The 4,857-nt window shown below is 36.0% G+C and overlaps 1 non-coding gene across 1 annotated transcript; it reads right to left on the bottom strand.

Moving 5' to 3' along the window:
- Nucleotides 1–280: 280 nt before the first annotated feature.
- LOC149254723 (U6 spliceosomal RNA) lies at nt 281–383 on the bottom strand. Its single transcript, XR_016267608.1, has one exon. It is a non-coding gene; the product is annotated as a U6 spliceosomal RNA (small nuclear RNA).
- Between the last annotated feature and the right edge of the window lie 4,474 nt (nt 384–4,857).

Raw genomic sequence — 4,857 nt, forward strand, 5'->3', positions numbered from 1 at the left:
TTCGAAGACCGCGGCAGGGGACATAAAGTGGATGGAAATCGCCCCTCCGCAGAGGGTATGTGTGGGAAGGCGGCGGCCTTGCGAGAAAATGCTGTTTCCAATAGCAGAAGAGCGGAGCCTGAGCAACAGCGAGCTCATGGATGGCCTCTGCCCCGCTTTTCCTGCCATCTGTGAACTTGAAATCAAAGAGGACTGTGAACTTGAAATCAAAGAGCACGGTGATAACGGAAGATTTTGTACGGCAAGAGTCTTGAATTTGTAGAAATGAAATTGTATTAGTATATATTTATTTTTCAGCACTAAAAATTTAGACCATCCTTGCTCAGGGGCCAGGCTAATCTTTTCTGTATCGTTTCAATTTTATCGGATGTCTCCGAACAGACATCCAATAAAACACTGAACAGACATCCAATAAAACACTGATCGAACATGAGTAGAGAGATTCAATTTTGATATCAGTTTTTTAGTATTTGAATCTATTAATGTATTAAAATTGCATTTTAAACAAGAATAAATTACAATTTTATTAGAAATTGTATTTTCTAATTTAACCTGGTAAAAACGATTTCCTCTAATAATTTTAATGTTGTAAAATGAATTACTAAATAAAATGATAATTAACTAATAAAATAAAAGTTATGAATTTTTAAAATAAAAAAATAATATTATATTCTGGAGTTATTTGATTGGCACAAGATTCAGGGTACACTAACATAAACCAATGGGTATATTTATGTAGATTAGTAGATAAGTTTTGGGGAAATTTGAAACTTTAAGATGTTAATGGAATGCTCTTTATATATTCTTGGAAGATCTTAGTAAAATATGTAAGAGGATTATGGTTGAAAGATAAAGAAATAAAAACTAAATAAATTATTTATTACGAATTAATTTTTTATTAAGGTAAGAAGATTATGATATTAATTATATTTCAAATTTATTAAAATTAAATTATATAATATTGGAGATTAAAGTATTTAGAATTATATCTATATTAATTGGTTTATGATATAACTATAACTAAATACTTTAATCTCTAATATATATATATGGGCTACATGGACCCCAGAGATTGATGACCATTATGTCTATAGAATATTTGTACTTGGTAGATCGACTTGAAGGGATCAATTCTTATTGGCTCAACACAAAGGTTGATCTAGAGGGTGTCAAGAGAATTGAACCCATGACCTCTCAATACCAAAGGTGCTTTAACGACGAGGACTCAACAAATTGAGATAAGTTTTAGGGCTAGAAAAAATGTGTTTCATGGAACCCGAAGATCAGTGATTACTGCGTCCACAAAATATTTGCACAAGGAAAATTAGCCAAAGGGATAGCTTCTCACCAACTCAACCACAGAGCCTGGCCCTGAGGGTGTCAATAGATTGAACTTATGACCTCTAAATAGAAAATGTGCTTTAATGATAGGGACTCGACCAACTAAAATCAAAACACACTATTAATCTAATTACTTTGAAATTAATGTACATCTAGTTACATCAAATCATAAATCAACATCTACACTAAATTCAATGCATGTAGTGTAAGAAATCAAACAAGATTAGAAATAAGCATTACACTGAAATCAATACATTTAGTGCAAGCAATTACCCCCACTCTGCTGCACATATCCTCACAACGATGCTCAAATAAGTGCACTCCTTCACTTTCTCGAGATGCGTTTAGATTTCACTCTATAGCAGCAACACACACTTCAATAGCTCATCAACGCACTCCATTCACAAGACACATACAAACAACATCTGCAAGTCAATTCTTCATTCACACAGAGAGAAACACCAACGATATTCTCGTAGCTCAAGAAAGGGACCGTAGTGAATTACCCATGGCTCGAGGTGGAGCTGTAGTATTCTCATAAGGATCAAAGAAAGACTTTGGTATGGCTCACTCTGTCTAGCACTAAATTGTTATACATTCACAAAGCTCAAGAAGATCTTCATTACCAACCTACACAGCCTGAGGAATACCTCCATTAAATCCTTCATGACATAAGAGGTACTTCGGTGTCGATTTATCTACTTGAGATTTGAATTCCATTACTGCCTACACAACTCGAGGAATTCCTCCATTAATTTCTTTACTATTCGACATGATCCTTCACTTACTTCCTACAATATAATCCAACAACCCTCTCTCTATTTTCTTTGCAATAAATTTTTGGACTAGCATAAAAAATTTTGGTCCTCACAAGATTCCCATTTCATTGTGCTCCTTGACTAAAATATGCTACAAATTTAAATTTAGACATTAATTTTAACAATGCTATGATCTTGTACACTTAGCCCCTTTTTGTGCATGTGGCCTAGTCTTGAGACCATAGGTTAATTATTGGAGAAGCTTTACTTTACCAAAGGGTTGAGCCTCACATGCTTTGCTTATTGGTGCCATATTGACATACATTAGGCTTATCATGCCACCACACCATTGTGGCCTTCCCCATGAAACTACCTTCCTGCAGCAAACCGAGCTGTGACTTTTCTATCAAATGACGGTGTTGGGACATTTCTCGTCCCCCAACTCCCATCTCGTAGGACCATGCCATGTTGATCCTTCATCTCCTACTCAGGGGCATGAACTTTCCATTAGACGATGCTCACGGTTAGGATTCATGTCTCTCGGCTCCTTTCAATTTTGGGACTTTCATTGCACTGCACCTTCAACTTATGTCACAAGGTTCGTCGAACTTCAACCTTGAGGTTTGAATTTTGGTGAACCTTAAATTTTTTTTGAGGTTTGGCGAACCTCATCGAACATCATAGCCATTGACCAAGTGCGTAGATCAAAACTTATAACCTCATGTCACAACTCAAGCTTTTAATCTATCCTTACAGTTTCTATGTCCGTGATAACATTTTTTATGTTTATTAATGTTGATTTGTTATTATTTTATCCTATATCTCATTTTAAATTCAATATATATATATATATATATATATATATATATATATATATATATATATATATATATTTGTGTGTGTGTGGGTGTGTGTGTGGACGAACCTAATGGCGAACCTCATCTGAGCCTCATCAAAGAATTCAAACTTGAACCGAACCTAATCATTGTCGAACCCGAACTCGAACCCAAACCATGTGACTTAGCCTTCAACTACTGGTTCAGGGTGCGTTGATTTGTATATGTGTCATCCCTCTTGAGCTTTGATATTTTATGGTTCCTCCACTAGATTGTCTCTGTTCCAAATCACCAAGTACGGAGGGAGAGGCCTGAGGGTCCTTGTTCTACAACATTTTCCTTTGTTATCTGAAAATGGTTGGGGCAAGAAATTCTTCATTAATTTCCATACCCTGGAAGAATAACCATCTACTGGTTTCTGTTTTGTGGCGCACTCCATCACCATGACATAACACTTCCTCCAACTCCTAGGGTGTGAACATGAATATTCATAATACATGTTGGAGACATTCCTGTTCACAGGTTCTCTCAACTGTAGGAATATGTGGCCACCAAGATATCACTCCAATAGTAAAAATCCAGGGGGCGATGTCAATCTATTCAACAGGTGACGGGAACTTGTCCATATCGTGGGTATGTTAATCATGGGACCATTTCCTCCATGGGATTTACACTTCTTCAGGCTCTTGGGGCATGATGACACGACCTTTGGTGGAACCATGAGGCCTCTAGAAAACATAGCCAAACATCATCCTTGCATAAATTTTGATCCATAGGGTGTTTTTCAACTCCCATATACCATTGGAAACGTCTTTGTGAGGACCATCCAACCATGTAGTTGTAGGGGCATCCAAGTTGATTTTCTGTAGACAAAATCCCTTCAACCAACAGGTCATTGAACCATACATCCACTAGTCACAGTCATAATGATTTTTTTAAAGTATTCTTCACTTATACTTCTACTGTGATGGTTGTCAACTGATGACCTTATCAGCCAACAAGACTAGCCAATAGGACTCCCCCTGACCTTGACATCCTTTTTACATCAATGACAACATTTTGTCCAATAATTTATATGTCTTATCTTTCACAGTGACGACCTTCAAAATCTTAAGGAGCAAACTCTTTCTCACATTGGATTCCATCTCTTTATTCTCATACCCTTTTGCAAACGTTTTTCAATGACCCATTATTTGCCTTCTCTCTTCTCTCCATGAGCTTGATTTTTCCACTTCCCCACCACATCATTCATGATTTATTAATTTCTTAGAGTTTCATTTTCCACAATGTTAATAATTCCCCTAACTCATGTCTCTCATTAGGAGTAAACCCTTTAGTTTTCTTCTTTTCTAATTGTCCTTTGCTTCTCCTTTCATAATAATTGTTTTTTTCACTTTTACAAACTCCATTTGGAGCCTTGACCGTTGAAATTGTTTGATAAGCCCTATCATCCTTCACTTATTATTCTTGATGTTTTATTGCCTCTATGGCATTAAACATTTTTATCCAAAACTTCTTTTTATTTAGAATTACCTTCTCGAGTGGAGTCTTGATATTTGATATCTCATTGACTATGGTTCATATTAGGTTCACATTATGACCCTTTGACAATTCTTATGGCATAACATTTTCCCACTTAGCACTCTGAACTCCTATATGTTAACACATGTTTCCTCTAACAACTTCCCTTCATTTCAACCCTCATTGCCATTACCCTAATCACTCCCGATAATGATCCTATGATAACCTATATTACTTCAACCTTTGAAATCCCCTATTAACGTCATATTATTGCTCACAAACTTCTCCAATATCTCCTTAGAGATTGTGCACAAAAATAATTTCATTCTTCTTCTTAAACTTCGATGATTTTCTATACTTAGGATCCTTTGCATAAAAACCTTTCCATCCCCTTCTCTTAG

Source organism: Pinus tabuliformis, chromosome 7 (genome assembly GCF_031772625.1).
Source record: "Pinus tabuliformis cultivar Carrire ecotype Pingquan chromosome 7, CPIR1, whole genome shotgun sequence".
Taxonomy (NCBI): domain Eukaryota; kingdom Viridiplantae; phylum Streptophyta; class Pinopsida; order Pinales; family Pinaceae; genus Pinus; species Pinus tabuliformis.